This window comes from Protopterus annectens, chromosome 5.part0, assembly GCF_019279795.1.
Source record: "Protopterus annectens isolate FY-2018-M chromosome 5.part0, PAN1.0, whole genome shotgun sequence".
In the NCBI taxonomy this organism is placed as follows: Eukaryota; Metazoa; Chordata; order Ceratodontiformes; family Protopteridae; genus Protopterus; species Protopterus annectens.
The window spans coordinates 115,885,230-115,906,301 of NC_056735.1; the positions used below are offsets into that span (position 1 = coordinate 115,885,230).

General features: G+C 39.8%; 1 protein-coding gene across 1 annotated transcript in view; it reads right to left on the reverse strand.

Annotated features, from left to right (window-relative positions):
* EPHA6 (EPH receptor A6) overlaps nucleotides 1-21,072 on the reverse strand; it is a 4,848,151-nt gene that overhangs the window by 3,810,576 nt on the left and 1,016,503 nt on the right. The gene's annotated exons all lie outside the window — the stretch shown is intronic.

Sequence of the window (21,072 nt, forward strand, 5' to 3'; positions counted from 1 at the left end):
GTGCCAGTGATTCTAACCTCTTGGCTCCTCTCCATGAGCTGCCTATCAACCATGTTATAAAGGGGTTCATAGGCTTATAGGTACTAGCTAGGCTATTGATCTCGAAGGATCTTTAGATCCATCCATCCACAACCCCTTTTTTTGCATTTTTGAGCATGGAGTCACGGTGTCCTTTCAACAGTGACAATTATCCAAAGCCAAGGTGTAGACCACCGGGTGGCTAGCCATGCTATGGTAATTCTTCCATACCACATATTCATACTCACACCTATAGCCAATTTAGAGTGTCCAGTTCACTTAATGCATGTCTTTGGAATGAAGGAGTAACATGGAGCAGCCAGAGGAAACCCATACGTACACAGGGAGGACATCCAAACTCTGCACATAAGGCATCCCAGCCGAGAGTCTAACCAGGGAACTTCTTGCTGTGAGGATATAACACTATCTGCTGTGCCAAGATGGCCATCCATATATTTCCCTGAAGTGTTCAACCCTAATATTTTAAGTACAAGTAACCCAGAGACAAACAGAATGTTTTCATGTTGCTACCCCCCAACAATTGAGGAGCAATTTGTGGGTTACCCATTCAGTCATTCAGATTATGTTTGAAAAGTGTAAGAGAAGTAATTTTCATTATGTTGAGAGGGAGGTGATATTCTCTGTAATAAATGATAATCGTGGCAACCGTAGTTGAAAGCTGCAAACACTTTATTACATAAACATGAAGCGCTTTTCGTTCAATGCTTGCACTTGAACTTCGTCAGATATTGTAAAAGTCAAACTGATAAGACTTAAATAGTGTTACAACTGGATCAGCTGACACTCATATTTAAAGTGACATACTTTCTTTTACATTTAAAATCTTACACTTAAAATTTTCATTATTAATTATTATTATAATTATGTGATTATACCTGCACCCATTGCCCCTACAATTTTCGGTGTACCAAAAATCCACAAAAATCTAAGTGATCCACCATTTAGACCTATTGTGGATGGTAAGAATTGTGCAACTTATGCATGTGCAAAAGTGATTGATTCATTACTTAAGAAATATGTAGTTTTAGAAACTGGTAAATGTAAAGATTCCTGGTCCTTTTTAGAAAACATCAATGGCAGAGAATTTAATCAGCAGTACAATTTAATAACGGTGGACACCAAGGATTTATATACCTCAATACCACAAGAATTGGGTATAGAATGGGTTAGTTTAAACCTTATAGAAGAAGGTGCACCATCATCTGAAATATTACTAGTGAAAGAACTACTAAACATTGTATTGTCCCATAATTACATAATGTTTAAAAATAATTTTTTCAACCAGAAAAGTGGAGTGGCAATGGGTTCTCCGTGCGGCTCAAGTTTCGCAAACTTAGTTCTGAATTATTGGGAAAGGTCTTTTGTATGTAACAACGAAGAAATTAATCGACAAATAGTATACTTTACACGATTCTTGGACGATATATTTATATTGTTCAAAGGCAGAGAAGAACAAGCAGAGGATCTAGTCCAATATTTCAATCAAAGCGCAGATTTCCTTGAATTCACATACAATTTTGATGAAAAGCAAATACCATTTTTGGATGTGTTATTAATCAAGAACAACACTGATAAAAAATCTGAGGCAAAAATATATAGAAATCCCTCCTATTCAAATACATTCCTGAATTTCTAGAGTGCCCATCCCAACCAACAAAAGAAATCAGTGGTAAAGGGACAATTAGTAAGGGCAGCACAAATGGTTTCCAAGGAGGAGGACTTCAACATTAAATGCCAGTTATTAAAGAAAATGTTTATCAAAAGGGCATATCCTAATACTTTTATAGATAACATCATGGATGAAGTAATGGATAAAAGACTCAGGGGTATATGCAAACCCATTCTGGGGAGTACCATAGACGAAAATCGTAGAGAAGTAGTAATGAACCTAACGTGTTATTAGATCCAGTGATGCCATCTACAAATACTATGAAAATTAATGACACTTTAGGATTTGGGTCTAGCTTTGTTCTTACATTCAATGTAGATTATTATCTCATAAGAAACATAGTATGTAAGAATTGGAATATACTTACAGAAAATAAGGAGTTACAAGAGAAATTAGGTAATACACCAAAATTCATTACAAGAAGGGATAAAATTTTAAAAAATCTATTTGAAAGTATACAAAATAGGGACATCAACCGGAAGGGAATGCAGCAATGTGGCTGTTGTCCATATTGCAAGTATATCTTGGTTGGAACATCTTTACCTCTTAATAATATGGACCTGATAAGTAAAGGGAAATACAATTGCAATTAAAAAATGGTGGTTTATCTAGCTAAGTGCCAACATTGTCCATGCTTTTACATTGGCAAGACAATACAGAGATTAAGAGATAGAATATATGAACATATATAAAGTATAGGTAAACTTAAACAAGATAATGCACTAGCTAAGCACATTTTGGATTACCCTAACCACAAATTCATATTTTGGATTTTAGATCAGACGGTAACAAATATGAGAGGGGGAGCATTAGAAATAGAACTTGAAAGAGTAGAACTAATATGGCAAATCCTATTATATGCATATAATGCACCAGGATTGAATGACATGTGTTCCATAATGCCCATTTTAAAGATCAGAAGCCTATGCAGATAATAATAATGTATTTATTCAGATACATAATAATAGGTACTTTGCACATATTAAACAAATACTATCTTCAAAATTGTTTATTTAATTGTTTATTTAAGGAGGCATACATTTGCACATGGATAGAAATTCATCTTAAGTTAATATAGAGATGCAAGTTGTTGAGAATATATAACTAGTTTGATTGTCACTGCTCATTGGTTTTATTGCTGCTATTTGATTGTTTTAATAGACCTCATTTATATATTTTAATATTTGTATTGCGGAATGTTTGAGTATAATCTAATTTGTAGGATTATTTAATAATGAAAGTTTAAAGTGTAAGATTTTAAATGTAAAAGGAAGTATGTCACTTTAAATATGAGTGTCAGCTGATCCAGTTGTAACACTATTTAAATCTTATCAGTTTGACTTTTACAATATCTGATGAAGTTCGAGTACAAGCTTTGAATGAAAAGCGCTTCATGTTTATGTAATAAAGTGTTTGCAGCTTTCAACTACGATTGCCACGATTATCATTGGTTTCGGAAGTTGTTTTTGTTTGTTTTGATATTCTCTGTAATACATGTGCCCCTTCAACATGTTCTTCCTTTGTTGCAAAAAGTGATTTAGTTCTCTTGAGCAGGTGTTTATGCCCATAGAGGACTTATAAACGAGAAGTCGATCTGACGTGATATTTTATGTTGAGGCTCTGTACCTGTAGCAGAGATCTCCTCTCAGTAGCCTGTATGATGCTAAGAAGATACTCAAGGCTTTGAAATGGTCTAAAAATGTTTAGTTTATGACCCAGGTCCTTAATTCTCTTAGTAAAATGGCAAAGCGAGCATTCAGGTTGTGTCAGATGTTTGGGCAGGTACATACGAAAAGGGGGCATTATATTCAATGACTGGCCTGATGAGTTCTGAATAAAATGGTATGATTACATGCTTAGACCTGTATGCTATACCCTCAGTAATAAGTTGTGCAGTATAAAAGGACTTTTGTGCAATAGTGGATACGATGTGATCAAAGAACAGTTCGTTGTATACATACATTCCCAGGTCCCTAACTAGTGGATCAGTTTCAGGGGTGTGTTTCTGATATGATAGTTACAAGGGCCTTCTTGCTGGTTGAAGGATACCATTATGCCGTTTCAGACATTTAGCTTTAGTCCATGGTTCTGACACCAGCTATTGCTTTGGGAAAAACACCCGTGGGGGGGATCTTGGTTTGCTTGGAGGAGTTTATGATGGAACTAATTTATAGTCATCAGCCATAAACCCTTAAATGCCAAGAAGAATGGCCAAAGGACTGCACCCCAGGGCATACTGTTGGTGACAGGCCATTTGGAGGAGGTAGACATGTCCACCATGATTTCCTGATTTCTAATTGTATGCCATTTAGCTGTGAGAGTTTATATGGGATACCTGAGCACAGGATGGTGACAAATGCATTTTCAGGGTCTATGTATATGGGATGTACTGATTTTCCTTCATCCATTGCTTCAGTAACCTTCTTGAAAAAGACAAGCAGGTTAAGTAGGAATTGCCATAAAGAAAACCAAACTGGATTTGGTTGAGAGATTGTAGGTCACCTGTGTTCTTATTTATTAATTCCGTAATTCTATAATGATCTTTTTCATAGCCTTAGAGATGAGGCTGGCTGATTGTTATGAGTCTATAATTTCCCTGGTCTGTTGACTTCCCATCTTTGTGCAAGGGAATCACAGTTACTTTCCTCCATTCATCAACCACAAAGCCTTTTGGAGGCTGATATTCAATACCCATTGTAGTCTGACAGGTCCTCTTTCAGCTGGTCAGCTGGTATGTTATCCAGCCCCATAGAAGTTGTGCTCTTGGCCTTGGATAGTGCCTCAAGGAGATGTTCATGGAGACTTGTGGAAGGGATGGAGATGCAGGTAAGAGATCTTGGAATGCAGAAGGAGGGGTTGAATGCAGGGATGAAGTTATCTGCTAGTAGACTGGCTATGTTCGCTAGTGCTGACAATGTGACATTGTGACATTATTAACTATTAGCTTTGTGCAGTGCTGGGCTTTGTTTTTAAAGTTTCTAACACCGTTAAAGAAGGCTTTAGCAATTACTTTTTGCTTGGGTGGTTATTTTTACCTCATATCTGGTTTTGGTTGATTTGATCAGAGTCCAGAGTTCTCTTTTAAGTTTAGCAAGAGATTGAATTTACTTTGGAGGGGGACAGATACAGCTACACAGCTATTCACTTGTGCATAGAATTTGGTAGTAAAGGATTTTGCATAAGCAGTGGGGACAATTTGTTGGAAAGGGATGTTGAATTTAATCATGCCATCACTCAGTTTATGTAGATTAGCCATTGGCATCATTTCTAAATATTGGATATTGGAGGATGATTGTGGTATCAGTTTTAAGGTGAATGTGACTGATTTGTGGTCTGATTTAACCAAGGAGGAAGTTACAGTTGGTGAGATCAGAGATGGCTCATATTGCTGAGGACCAAGTCCAGAAATGTATTGCCCTTCTTGTTGTGGAGACTAATTGGTCCACAGAGTTTGCTCTGATAAAATCCAGAAATCTCTGGGTAAACATGTCAGAGAATGAATTAATTTCTCACTTAATGGAGGGGTAGCTGAAGTCCCCTTAGGGACTCCATACAAGTTAGATAGAGTTATAGGCTGAAAGGGACATGGGGGGGGGCACTGAACTTAGCTATAATGTGATAAAGGGACTTGTTAATGTTAAGCTGGACATGGAAGAGTTCTAGATCATTATCGTGTCTAACTAGTGCGGAGGTAATGTGTGTTTTTTTAAATAACTAGACACCACATCCTTTACTGCCTTTGTCTAGTGTGGCGAACCTGAATGTTTGGTAGGCATTGAAATCCTAGCCTGATGGGGGGGGGGGGCGTTTAATGGTCTTGAACTGGCTGAATTTGACAATGCATATCTCAATGTTTTCCAGGGTAAGGAGAGTGGAGTTTTTGTCACAGTTCCTAGCACTGAGAAGCAATACCTTTATGCTACCCAGATTCTGTTTTGCAATGTTGGAAGCTATTGAGGACAAATGTTGTCTAAAAAAGGGACTATGGCAGAGAAGGTTTTATTCAGTACATGAAAGCCTAGATGAGACAGGGGCAGGCCAGCCCAACAAAGCTTTTAGGACTGTCTACCATATCCCCCCAGGCTGAGATATGCATATTGGACCGCCTTTGAATGATGCTGGAAACGTGGTCAACTATTGAAGGCAATAATCTTTTGTTGTTACTGCTACATTGATCTTGATGACAGCAAAATGTGGCTCATTCTAAGTTCAGACCTGCCTTGGACACGTTATGACTGCTCCTGTCTTTCTTCATGTAGTCAAGGGTGGACCTCTCAGTCAGTTGGAGGACCTATGCAATGCTACGAATGGCTTTAAGCCATGATACTGAATATCTGCATTAATGTAAAAACTATGAATATTTCAGAAGTAATGTTGCTACTTGATTTCTTTCTCAAACAACTGCTCAGCTTTGGGTGAAACATTTTTTCAACAGGCACATCTACTGCTGTTACGTACTTACTGAAGCTCTGGAGGTTTGTACTCTTAACTCCTGATCATTGCATCCTCTTCTTTTTCACAGATCTAGTTATGGCCTCACATAACAAACAATTCTAAACTCTAAATTTAAAGCTAAATGGTACCCTGTACATTAGAAATCCAGCCTCCTACTAAGATACTTTAAAAGACAATGGACTTGCCACGGTTCTCATCCCCCCTGAACTTATCAATCTAACATTATTACCTTCTTTCACCTCTCTGTCCACTGTTTCCTCCTAACCATCCTCTATTTTCCACTAACTAATCACCAACAAAGACACTGCTTGGTAAAAAAAATTGTTTTTATGTAATTTTTCCATCCATTCTGTATCATAAATTGTAATACTGTACTATGTTTGTTATTCTTACTTTACTGAACCTTGTCTTCTTACTTTCATGAACAATGTATTATTGCATGAGTGGTTATATTTAACTCCACTTTATAATTTGTATTTCCTGGAGGCTTTCTCCCCGGGCCTCTGCTGAAAAAGGGTTTTTGCTCAGTCAGACATTCCTAGTCAACAAATGTAAAATAAATAAATTAGATCATTAATTCACAAAGCCCTGTCTCCTGAAACATCGACCCCTCTCATTCACAACCTTTTCACCAAAACCTCACCATATCATCTCAGTGGTATCTCTTAATCTCAACCCACCCTACTAACTACAAAAGGTAAACTTTATTGCATATACCGTGTACTCTCCATCCTAGCACCTAAATCATGGGACTCCATTCCACTGTCAAAGAGACATCTAAAAGCACCCGGTCTTCAGACAATAGCTCAAGGAGCACCTCTTCACCGAAGCAAAGTGCATCTGTACTCACTCAGGTCACACTACATGAACCCTATAGCTCTCTCACTTACCCTTTATCCTTATTTCATCCTTCCTTATCTCATCTTGTCATCCCCTTTACTTACTTCCTCTTATTCATCCTACTTCACTCTTCTCTTTGCATCTCTCATGCTTCTCACCTTTCTACCCCTCTTCCCGCTGCATGCCTCTCTCACCTTTTCTCGGTCTTCTCATGGTATCATTTCCTGTAACTATCCTCACTTGCCTTTTCTAATGTCTTCAGATCTCTCTGTATAATAATATGCTGCTATCCCTGTAGAATAAAACATCTCGGTCGTTATGGCGACATCTTACCCTTAATGCTCTGCTAAGCATAATTCCATTTTCCAGCCATGTTTTGACATTGTTAACTGCTTCTTGTCAGTGCACTACCCTAGTAAACAAATATATATAAATACATCAATAAATACATACATAAATAAATACATATTTTGATATCTCTAGAGCCATAATCGTTACTAAAGGAATATAAGCTACAAACTGTTCAGCACCAACAGATCTTTACAGTAGCAGTGTTCACAAGAAGTCATGGTAAGCACTGCAAATATTATACAATATTTTGAAATTACAAAATTTCTGCAATTGTTGCGCATATATTATCAGCAGCACTTTGTTCCTCCATTTTTGAGCTTTCATATGCCTGTATTTCTTGTTTTTTGAGATAGTTAGAACAATATAAGTACTATGACCATATAAAAAAACAGTTTACAAACAGCAATTAATATTACTTAAGCAGCACTTGTCAGATATCAGGGCAGTTGTGTTGTCTGCCATGTACACTTTAAGATGAAATATTTCAATAGCTTGTATGTAGCATGGTTTTGAAATAATTAAAGCTGTATTAGATACCTAGATATGGCAGTGGTATGTAACTACAGAAACACTTGGGGGCATCACTGGGGTATAATGAGTTTAAATAAATGGCCAAACACCTGTCTAAATTGTGAACAAAATGGATGCATTTGCCTGATTTGTAACAGCATGCTTATATTTCTTTCTAAAATGAGTAGAGAGCATTGTTTGTTGGACTTAACTGTTCTCTTCAGCATCAGAGCTGCTGATGCTTCGGATGAAAAGTTTGCTAAGAATTGTTGAAAAAAGCAATTTGTTGTTAGACAAGAGGCTGAGCGAAGCACATCACATGCTGACTGAGAATTTATTTATTCATGTGGGTATTAAATAACTTATTTACATACTGCTGACTACGTAGCCAAACTAGGTGCTGAGCCTCTTTTTTCTTGAGAGGTGCACAAAATCTGCTCTTACAGAGAAATGTACAAAAGTTCATATCAGAAAAACAAAATTCAAGCCTGTTATCACTTTGTATGTAAAGGACATGTGAATTTATCAGCAGTACGGTATGTATAAAACATTTAGCAGAGGAAGAATACTAACAATGGACAGAATGTCGCAGCAACGTGACCACCGAATTTCAATTAAATAGAGGAAAAGCAATAGATCACTGAAGACTGTTGACCGCATTATGAATAAGTCTCTGAAAGGATCGTTTAAAGTTCATTAAGGAAGAACATCACAGCAAGTTTAACGTGTAGAAGAAATATGCTTACACTGACATGGTGGCAAAAGAAAAGAAGCATTTCCTGGTACTTAGTGTTGGCTTGTACTGAAATGGAAAGTTGTATTGTCACCGAAGTAATGTGTATTTGTTTGACATGTTCATTATGGCATTAGCAAAGAAGTTAAAGAGAGGTATATGAGAATAAGCAAGGATTTTAAGTGATGTTAGTATGATTTGTTTGCACTCTGTAGTGGTATGTTTAAAAAATATGTATTATGCTTAAGAATGTTTAAAATGTTAAAGAAATCACTGTAATGTATTGCATGGAGCAGAGAAAACTATCATTCTACTTGTAAATTAAAATGTACAATATCTTCTGATGTAGTTTAAAAATATATAGTATAGCCTTAATTTTTATTGGCAAAAGGGTACTTACTATGTCCACAAAATGATGATATCACTTCCATTGCAGTAGTTTATGGGGTGAGGGTGGACAATAAAACTGAATCCGCATCTCATATCACATTAGAATATTAAGGTCTGTACTCATCTCACATTAGAATATTAAGGTCTGTAGATTACTAATTTCAAAAATGCTACGCAGGACTGCAAAATGACCACAATGCATTTCAGCATATTTCTGAACTTCTCTAGGGCATTTTCTTGAACAACTAAATCCTAGAATCATTAAAGATAAGGCCCAAAAGAATGAGCCTCACATAACTGAAAATTCATGGGGATCGAGACCCTGCAACCTCTACTGCTATTTATATATATATATATATATATATATATATATATATATATATATATATATATATATATACATATATATCAATTCTGAGATTGCAGAACTGTAGGGAAGGGGAAAATTCCCACTCTCATCTGTACTACATCCTTTCACAAACAGATGCTGACATTGTTCAAACATGTAAGATTTCAATATTAATACCCACATATAAGACTGCATGGGCACATACAGTGACATATAAGCCTGGGAATTATAATGTCCCTTGTGTGCTTTGCATGCTATTTATACTTGGTTACACAGTGCTGCCACCTATGTGCCAAACTGACAGTATTGCAGGGTTTGCCATCTCCCTATAATGCTACTGTTCCCTAACACTTTTTGATGTACAGTGCCAAGCTGCTATGCATCATTCTCATAGTGTTATATTAAAGAAGTCAAACTCTAACAGCACTGTTCCAGGATGATAGTGCATAGTGGATAGCGATTAAATGCTGTGCCGTCTGCTAATGTTTCAGGTTTAATTTGTGACCTCCATGGGCACTAATGCTCCATAGCACTGCAGGGTGCAGGGTCCACTTTCCAAATAGCCACACACTTTACTAATATCCTTGCTTCCTCCTCCTAAGTGCACGACCTTTGTCAGTGCTCTGCATATTGTTAAAGTGAGTAGCACATGCTGCACCTGTGTTATGCACCATTCCTTCTCCGGCATGGCATACACTCAGCATAAGCTGATAGGTACAAAATATATTGGAATTGTTTACTTACTGGTTAGATATTAAGACAGTGCATATAATAAGAAGTTATGTACCTACCATAACGTTCCATGTTAGTTGTCTTCTTCTCGCCTTATTTCTTGCTGGATGGGTTCGGAGCCGATCCTCGGCTCCGACTTGGCCAATACTAAAGCTCGAGAGCTAATTCCACCGGCTCGAGGCTCCCCTATATCCCACAATGCTAGGCGGTAACTACTCAGATCTCGTTTGATAGCTATACCAAGCAACCCTAGTCTCCATAGAATGGAGTAGGGAAACCCACCTCAAAACAACCTGTGTGAAAGGTATCACAGACCTAAGAAAGGAGAAAAAGAGGTCGAAGAACATGTGGGAATGACGACTTCCAGAGGAAGAACACAAACTGAATTCCTGTCAGTCTGTCCAGGCTTGGGGGAAGGAGGGTGGGATGCAAGAAAGAAGGCGAGAAGAAGACAACTAACATGGAACGTTATGGTAGGTACATAACTTCTTAATGTTACGTTGTCCATCTCGCCTTCATTCTTGCTGGATGGGACCGCGTCCCTAGCACCTTATCCCGGGTGGCCTATTGGAACAGACTCTCAAGAACAGTGGAACCAAAATTGGCATGGCTTCTGGAAACCATGTCCAATTTATAATGTGAAATGAATGAATGAGGAGAAGCCCAGGTGGCTGCTGCACAAATGGAATCTATTGGCAGCCTATCCTGAAAAGCTACGGATGTAGCTAATGCCCTAGTTGAATGAGCTCTAGGTCTTGAGGGTAGTTTTTGATGTCTTATCTCATAGATGAAGGTAATTGTAGAGGTGAGCCATCTAGAGAGGGATACTTTAGTAACTGGAAGGCCCAATTTTCCTTCCGCATATGACAGAAACAATTGATTAGATTTCCTGAATTGTTTAGTCCTATCTAAGTAATATCTAAGTTGGCGATGAACATCCAAAAAATGTAGCTTTTGTTCTGACCTGTTTGAATAGTTAGGGAATAAGACGAGGAGATCAATAATTTGGTTTAGGTTTACTTGAGAGGAAACTTTGGGCAAAAAGGATGGATTAGTATGGAGGGATACCCTATCTTTGTGAAACACTAAGTAAGGAGGACGACTGCACAGAGCATGGAGTTCAGATACCCTTCTCACTGAAGTTATAGCTACTAGAAAAAGTGTCTTCCAAGAAAGCAACTTCAGAGAACATGAAGCTGCCGGTTCGAAGGAGGGGAAGGATTAAGGATGCCAGAACCAAGTTCAAATCCCATTGAGGCGGGGGATCTTTGATTGGAGGTTTGAGAAGAAATACGCCCCTTAAAAAGGCTTTACAGAGTTTGTGAGCCATGATGCTAGATTCTGAGACACCAACATGAAAATTAGATATGGCAGCCAATTGAACTCTAATGGTAGATGCAGATGATCCTAAATGAAAGAGTTCTGCTAGAAAATCTAGAATAGACTGGATAGGTGCTGTAAAGGGATCTATGTTTTTTGACGTTGCCCAAAAGGAGAAGCGTTTCCATTTGCTACTATAAATCTTCCGGGTAGAAAATTTATGAGAGGCTATCAAGATATCTCGGACCAAGCGAGATATTGAGGAAAGCCTGGCTAAGGTTGGAATTGGAGAAACCACGCTGTGAGGTTTAGAGAAAGCAGAGATTGGTGCAGCTGACCCGATTGGTGGGTTATCAGATCTGGTACTGGGTCCAGATGCCAAGGCTGCTCCACAAGGTAACGATGAAGAAACGGAAACCATATCTGTCAAGGCCAGTAAGGGGCAATGAGGATCATTGTCACTCTCAAGTTGATGGCTTTCTGAATTAGTTGAGATATCAGTGGAAAAGGGGGGAAAGGCATACAGAAGTCCCCGGGGCCAATCGTAAACTAGAGCATCTCTGGTGGGATGGCCTGGTAATGGGAAGAGAGTGAAGAAGTCGTGACACTTGCTGTTTTGGGGAGTAGCAAAAAGATCGCAGCAAGGCTGGCCCCATCTTAGGAATACTTCTTCTAGAACTGATTTCTTTAGAGACCACTCGTGGGGCATGAGAATTGCCCTGCTCAATTTGTCTGCAATAACATTGGATTTCCCAGGAATGTGCATTGCTATCAGAAAACGCTGAGAAGAGATCGCCCATTGCCAAAGTCTGAGTGCCTCTCGACATAAAGGGTATGATCTGGTTCCGCCTTCTTTGTTGATGTACCACACTACGGAATAGTCCCAGTGGGAAGAGAGTCGTGAAGGGCTTGCAACGCTAAAAGCACTGCTCTCATCTCTAAGACATTTATGTGCAAGTGGCACTCGAAAGGTTGCCACGTGCCTTGGACTGTCCTGCCCTGATAATGCCCCCCCCCACCCGATCAGGGAGGCATCTGTTGTCAACGTGGCGACTGGGGGGGGGGAGTGAAGGGTCTTCCTCGGAGAAGTTGAGGTGATGTGATCCACCAAGACAGTTGATTCTTGCATGATTGAGTTATCAAAATGGTATGGGACATCGGGAGCTGTTGAAAGGACCATTGAGTAAATAGCATCCATTGGGGGATCCTCATGTGAAAGCGAGCCAAGGGGAGAAGGGGAATAGCTGCTGCCATGAGTCCTAACACCTTCAAAACTAATCTGGCTTTGACTTTGTTGCATTGTAAGAGAAGGGAAACTTGTTTTTGAATATCTGACACTCTCTGCTCTGTGAGTCTGGTTGAAAGATTGAGTGTGTTTAAGGTGGCGCCTATAAAGGTAATAGATTGACAAGGCAACAAGGCAGATTTTTCTAAATTTATCGAAATGCCTAGAGCTTGGCAAGATTGGATGGTGAAGTCCCTGGATAGAAGAAGCTGATGTCTGGTGGTGGCGGTAAGGAGCCAGTCGTCTAAATATGGAAACACCTGGAATCCTTGACGTCTCAAGTGAGCCGCGACCACTGCCATGCATTTGGTAAACACACGGGGGGCTGTAGTGAGACCAAAGGGCAGGGCCCTGAACAGGTAGTGACTGGCTCCCAGCCTGAAGCGGAGATATCTCCTGGAGCATCTGTTCATCTTGATGTGGTAGTACGTGTCCTGAAGATCTATCGAGCACATCCAATTGTCCTGACCCAAGAAGGGTAGAATAGACTGAAGCGTGACCATCCAGAATTTTGTTTTCCTGATATACTTGTTTAAGTAGCTGAGATCCAGAATGGGTCTCCAGTCCCCTGTTTTTTTTTGGTACCAAAAAGAATTTGGAGTAGATTCCGGATCCTTGCTGGTCTGCTGGGACTGATTGGATAGCTCTTTTTGATAGCAGCTTTGAAATTTCTAATGCTGCTTGTTCCCTTAGACCGGGAGGAACGTCTGGAAGGGATCTTTTGGGTTGGGATGGGATGTGAATAAAGGGAATTTTGTTACCCTCGGATATGATCGACTGTACCCATTTGTCTTGAGTAAGGGAAAGCCAGGCTTTTGGGTACAGGGATAACCTTCCCCCGACTGCCTCTGAAGGTGGACAGCCAGGCAGCCCCTCAGGGATGCTGAAAGGGTTTATCAGAGAACATTTCTCTGCTACCCTGGTTTTGCAGACCTCCTCTGCCTCTAGGGGGGGCGGCGTCTATTATTATTCCCCCCTCTGCCTCTAGAGGGGAATCGACCTTGTGCGTCAGATGAAACTCCCTGGGCTTGTTTGTGGAACCACATCTTTCCACCCCTCTGACCTTTGGGATAGGGTCTAGAAGGGGTAGAAAAACTGACTGCTACAGCAGAGAGAGTCTTACCTTCTGCCTCACACCTGGTCAATGTATCCTTCACCTGTGGACCAAACAAGGATGATCCATCAAAGGGAGAATTGGTGAAGGACACCTTGAAAGGGTCCGCAAAGTTGCATAGCCGCATCCAGGCATGACGTCGTAAGGCAACACCTGTGCCTGCGGCTCTACTCACCCCATCTGCAGCATATGAGACCAGCCACATGGAGGAGTTAACGATGGAATTCAGGGTTGCCAACTGGGAGTTCATTGTGTCTTTGAACCCCTCAGCTGTAGGATCCTTTATCAGTTCACCCATATCCTTGAGTAAATCTCTCTGGAGACGAGTGAAGTGGCATAAGTAATTCAGCGAACGCATTGAAAAGGTTGCTGATGAGAACATCTGCTTGCCGTACCTGTCCATGGTCCTAGATTCCTTATTAGGAGGATGGACAGGAACCGAAGGATCAGCTAACTCCTTCTTAGTGGCTGCAGCCACCACCATGGCATCAACAGGGACACCTTTGGATAAAAAATCTTTATCTCTAGGGGCAGTAATAAATTTAGATGGTTTCCTCGGGGTGGGCTCCACTGAATCAGGAGCTGTCCAAGCCTTCCTTGCCACCACTTCCATAAGGGGGTCAAAGGGAGGGGACACCCAGAAGGGAGAAGGGTGAGAGCCAAACGCCTCAAGATACACTGACTCATCCTCCGAAGGGTTAAGGGCTGGCCAGTTCCCCCTCTGTTTGAGGATCTCAAGGATGTCAGCAAAGGAGACATCCTCAGAGGGGGATCGAGGGGAACCTTCAGATTTCTCTAAGTCAGTGTCAGAGGTGATAGACTCAGGGGAGTCAATGTGCTTCCTCTTGCACTGCCTCTTCCTAGGGGGATCTCCTACCGGATCAGGAGAGGCCTCGGAGGAGGAGGAAATTCCCAATGGGGAAACTTGAGGAGTTGGCTCTCTGCGGTCTAAGGCAAGGGGGTGAGTAGAAATCACCGCAGGCACTGTAGATGGGCGGGCTGAAGGAGCCGACTGTGGGGCAGACCCTGGTTCTAGCACGCTCCGCATGACCTCGAAGGCACCCCTGTCAGGCAAGGCCAGAAGCCCCCGCTCCGACAGTCATGGCTCCGACAAGCCCTGGCTCCGAACTCAAAGGAGTCGGAGGAGGAATGTATTGGGGAACGGAAATAGCCACTGACTGCTGAGTCGGGCTATGCAGCATTTGGGCCAGTGCCTCGGACTTGAGAAGTCTACTCACTACCCTTTGCAAATCATGGTCAGATAACCTGGAAGACCGTGAGGAATGAGTTTTATGGCTCCGTTCAGAAAGAAGAGGGGATCCTGGTGCCGAATGCATGGAGCCAATAGACGGGGATCTAGATCTCTTCCTAGACTGTGGCTCCGATAAGACTATCGGAGCCAACGGAGTTTTATCAGCCTCGGCTCCAGCCGGAACCGAGGTAAAAGTATGAGGCTTGGAAACATCGGCTCCGGCCGGAGCCGATGTCGAAGCTGACTTAACCTTTCCAGCAGTCGACTCAGAAACCGGAGCCGACTGTTTGGAAGTTTTAGAAGGCTTCCCCGACACAGACTGAGTCGGGCGGCCTTCAGGCTTTAATAAGCCCCACAAGATTAATTTATTCTTGCGTTCCTGCAGGACTCTAGGGCTAAAACCATGACAAACAGCACAAGAGTCCTGCAGGTGCAAAGGTCCCAGGCAATACACACAAGAAGTGTGACAGTCTGTCAGAGACATTTTCTGACAGCACGAGTCACACTTCTTGAAGCCTGAGACCTTAGCGTCTTTTGACATAGTGAAAGGAGTGCCTGACAAAAACACAAACACACTACAGACACACCCTCTACCGAAGAAAATTATTAAATTATTAAGGCTAACACAAAGCCACAAACACACATACAAGCCCTTAACAAAAAAACTACTAATTTAGTCACACTAAAGGACTGGGGGAAGGGAAGGGGCCGAAGGCCTACAAGTTAAGGGAAGAAAAGGAAGGGAATATAGACCCGAAAAACAGGGGTCGATTTATCTAAATATTAATTAAACTAAAAAGGTTATGGTATGAAACAATAGGGGGTTAAGAAATACCTATTACGGTTAAAACTCTCACTAACCTGCCTGAGCTGGTAGAAAAGCACCTCGTCAGCTATAGCGGCAAACGAGATCTGAGTAGTTACTGCCTAGCATTGTGGGATATAGGGGAGCCTCGAGTCGGTGGAATTAGCTCTCAAGCTTTAGTATTGGCCGAGTCGGAGCCGAGTATTGGCTCCGAACCCATCCAGCAAGAATGAAGGCGAGATGGACAACTTAACATTATGCCTTATTTAAACTGCAGACAGTGACTTGAAGTCTGCCTCCAGAGATCTAGAGACATTTCACAGTGAAATATCAGTGCTCCATGAGAACAGTTATCTAATTTAGCTGCTAAGTACATAATCAACTGTATAGTAATAAATTAAGCTAGGCCACGGTGGTGCAGTGGTTAGCGTTGTTGCCTCACGGCAAGAGGTTCTCTGGTTCAATTCTCAGCTGGACCGCCTTCTGTGTGGAGTCTGCATGTCCTCCCTGTGGTCGAGTGACATTAAAGACATGCAGGTAGGTGTATGAGTGAATGAGCATGCCTTCTTTGAAGGTCGGGCTGGCACCATAAAAATCCACTGCCAATCATTAGCAGACTGTGGCAACCCCTAACCGGGAAAAGCTGAAAGACATTTGTATAGTAATAAATGAAGCTACAAACCTTCAGCCTCAAATGTACTATAACCTTAACCTTATGTTTATTTCTAGAATGTCAAGCTTGCAACGTCACTAACTTAAGAATTCAAAAAACATTAATGGCAAATGCATGTTAAAATGCTTAATTTCTGATCAGCTTCCTCTTTTCCTCCTAAGATAGGAGAGGACATTACTGCAGATATAATTCTTGGGAAATGTACAACTGTTCCTGCATAACACATAGTCAGTGTATTAGAGAAAGGGACTCCAAAGTAAAATGGCCACTGTTAATTTCTCAAGATAGCTTCTGTACAAGTGTGTTAATGATTCAATGCCCATTTTATTTCATCCAGCCAAAAGAGGATAACTGTACAAATGTAAAATACATTTAATGTTTTGACATATGCCTTGGTCATGGGGTGGGTATGTCTGGAGGAAATGCATATTACTAAAAGAAATTAAGGAGCCGTACAGAAAGCAGCAATTACATTTGTATAAAACTCCTTATGCTAAGCAGGTGCAGAGAGTGGCTGACTAAAGCCAAATGCAATGTGGTGGAGTATGTAAAAATGAAAACAGCCTCCAGATTCATGATTTTACTACGTAAAACAATTGCAAGACATTAAAGGTAAATTCATTTTGGATCGTTTCATTTCTGAGAAACTATTTCTTTACCAGATGGAAGTTGTTCATTTTCTAGTATTAATGCAACAGTTATATTTATTTATTTATTTATTTATTTATTTATTTTATTTAACATTTGTTGACCGGGAATGTCCGACTAGGTTCCATAGAAACATTTTAATTTCTCATTGCTGATTTTCTATAAATAGATTATCATTCTGATGATTAATTTTATTCCAGTTATAGGTGATTATTTTCTGGAAGCAGAATAGATTTAAAGTATAAATATATGTCTAGGGTAGGGTGTTGGTATAGAAAAAAAAATAAGGATTAACCTAAGAGGCAGTCGTGCAGGGAAAAACCAAATCGCATACAACAAATTGCATTTTTTTTTATGTGCTGCCAGAAATGCTAAGAAACAGCTAAAGAGAAAAATATTAAGCATTGTGTGAAATTGAGGCAGTACTTTATGTGATTATAATACATTGTTTTCCTACATAATAGCTATCTGTTTACTGAGACTGGCTAGAACTTTATTTTTTTAAATTCTGTGCTTCTTCCCTGGTACCTCCTGACCTTTGGTTTCCTCCTGACAAATTAATCCATTCATACCTCTCCATCACGGGAGAGGTGAGAGCTGACTGAGAGGGGCCATTAATTTGGCAGTCAACTGGCATTTTGTCTTGTTGCCCTAATGCCCTGCCACTTGATAACTGAAGTGCAGAATTGTTTACATGAGTAGGTCTGCATTGCACTCCTTCTATAGCTTACCTGCATTTTGCTGTACACTTTTTCTCCCAGAAAGCAAAACCAAATCCAAGTACTGACAGCAGACTAATATATTACTCTGGTCCAAGCACGTCATGTTGCACTCCCATAACTAGCTGTTTCCAGCACTGCAACACACTGGGCCACCACCCTCCCCCCAAGATTGCCAAGATGCGTGCCATTCACACCCACCACCCCTGCCTGACTCCTCCAGCATCTGAGTTGTTGTGTAAGCTCAGTTGTGTCAATCTCAGTCTGGTCTCCATCCTGTTATGCAATGGAACAGCTTTTGAAGTTAAATGAACAACTATATATTTCCACGAATGTCCACTACTAATGAATGGACTATACTTTACATACATACATACATTGCCAGATATCCCCCCTCCCAAAAAAAAAAAAATGAAAATTAACTGACAGTTGTGCAAGTTACTGGACAACTGGGCACACTACTATCCATAATGCTTTTTTTTTCTCCTTAGTAATATGGATAAATTAATTTAATAGATGGTGACAATTTTTCTTTATTTTGTGAGGTAATATTGGCAAGCTGAGCATGTACCAGGATGTATCTTGTGTTATAATGCCACCTTGCATCTAGATCATTTTAATCAGTCTATGAATAGGCAGGTGAGGTCTGCAGTTTTGAAAATTTCCACTTTTATGAATCACAATTTAAATATGCAATGTTTTCCAGGTTTCTAGTATTTGTGTAAAAATGTCACCACAGTATCATTGTTATTTTGTATCATGACAAAAAGTAGAAACATGTTTCCATTCTTTCTTTAAACTTAATTGTATATATTAACCACAAAATCAATCTTAAGAATGCAGCCACATCAGAATAATAATATCCATCAACTTCAACTTGAATATGGAGCTTTTTTCCCTGGGCCTACACTGAAAATGGGCTCATATCCCATCAGACTTTCTCAGTAATCAATCAGACTTTCCCAGTAATCAAATGTCAATCAATCAATCAATCAATCAATCAAATAAATAACTACATGTGAGCCTGCTTTCTTTGCTATATTCACCAGCACTACAAAGCCATGATGATTAAAATCCATTTTCTTTGTGGGGCAGTTTGTTCATCATCAACATGGAGAAAAAAAAATAATATTCAGTGACAACAATCCGCCAGAACCATTTATGATTTAAACTGTTCATGTTGAGAATGACAGCTGTGAATTTCTGAGTCAGTAAAGAAAACAGCAAATAATACAATTCAAAAAAGTACTAACATGACTTCATTAAGAAAACTATGCAGCAAACAGAAAATTCAGTCAATGGTGTTGAGAATTGAAAGGGAGCGCAATCTCTTCTTTAAATGTTGATAGCATAATTCCATCTGACATCACACCTCCATGTGCCCAAGAGAACAGAGTTAATACTCTAGTTTGTGCTTCTGATTTACCGGAAGGGACAGTAAACTACAAAATTGGCAAATAATTGTGCAGAGAAAAGGGTCAATTACTACACTTTCAGAAGTTCTGTCAGAACTGCTAGCAATCATTTGAAATTGAATGACTGAAACAGTGTAACAGGATGGAGGTGTTAATTTATGAGAAGTAATGAATTTCTTTGCTTCACAATGTTAGTAACAATAAGGGAAATGAACCAGTTAATTTTACTGTACTTTGAAGGAAGAGGTTGTAGAGTAAAAATTTAGTAGCAATACAATAGTTGCACAGAAGAAAAAAAAGTCAGCTGACATGTTTTCACAAGCTCAGCCAGAAATATTTGACCTTGTAAAGCAATAAGTTGTTATGTAGGGAAGAAAGCAAATTTCATTTCTATCATAAGTGCTATTAGAACCATTAGCAAACATCTGAAACTAAAATCCCGATGTTATAACTAAAATGAAGGTATTGTTTTATGTTGAATTATACATCAGTTTCCTCAATAATAAGTATCTGTAAGAAAACCCCAACCAAGCTAGAGTCTTCAGGGTGTATTACTATAAACTTCCTGTAGTGGAGGCCTTGGGGATATATGCAAATGATCCATTAAGGACATAATGGTATTTCAGCAATGTGGTTTCTGAATTTCAATGACATTTTTTATTTTTTACTTGTTAATTTTTAAATCTTTATAGGTCCATTCAAGCCAATGAATAAAGCAATGGAAAGCATCATAACTGACCTAATAAACTAAGCTATCAAAAATCTTATACAAATGGACTCTTAACTTTTCCTAACAAGGGCTGGCAACTCAACACCACAGAACTCTACTATTTGTTCTGCAGACCAATGATCCACTGTGGCGACCCCGAACGGGAGCAGCTAAAAGGAGGAGAAGAAGAAGATCTTGCCAAATAAATCCACCTTTCTTTCTTGCACCCTGGTTTAGGTTTTTCTAGAGATGATCTGGGTCATTGAACATACATACCTTTTTGAAATTATGAGCCACCATTCAGTTGTTCATTCCACAATTAATGTCCCCATCTCCCAAACAACATTGAAAAGGCATGCAACTATGACCTGTTGATAATATCCACTGGTCTTCCAACCCCATAGCCTTACTAATATGGAACTTTGTTAATCATTGCAGGGACCTTTTCTACAAAAATTATTATAATCACAATACCTATTTTTGGTGTCGTCTTTGGAATGTCAGACATGAGGTTTGGACAAAGTGCTTCTTCTGTACAAATTCCTTCAGTCGATGTCAACGTTTGCTCCCCCTTGCTGAGAAAAATGCCCTAATTCCTTTTCTTGAGTAATGTGAGAGCTTACTAGAATGTCTTTGAAGGCATCCAAAACTAATTATCTTATACATTTCCAAATTTTTTTCCAACAACAATATCGCCTTGCTAATCTCTCAACATTTTTGGCTCATATCTGGAGTGCCTCCTGGAAAGGTTTTTCTTTTAATGTGCTGACTTATTTTACCACAGGTGAATACCTTTAGGTTCAAGTCTAAATGTCATGAGAAGCACCAACCACCTTTTGGCTACAGCTCCTTTATGTTACCTTTTCTGCTGCGCTCTTGATCGAAGTCTTTTCATTGTCCAAGTTCAAAACTTTCCTTACATATAGTAGAAGCTATGTTACAAGCTCTTTCTAAACTTACATCAAATACAGGCATTTGCATTACCAGGAAAACATCTTCCTTCCACAAAAAAAAATAAGTGCTTATTGGTAGAAATCTTTCAATTTAAGTTTTATGTAAATGCC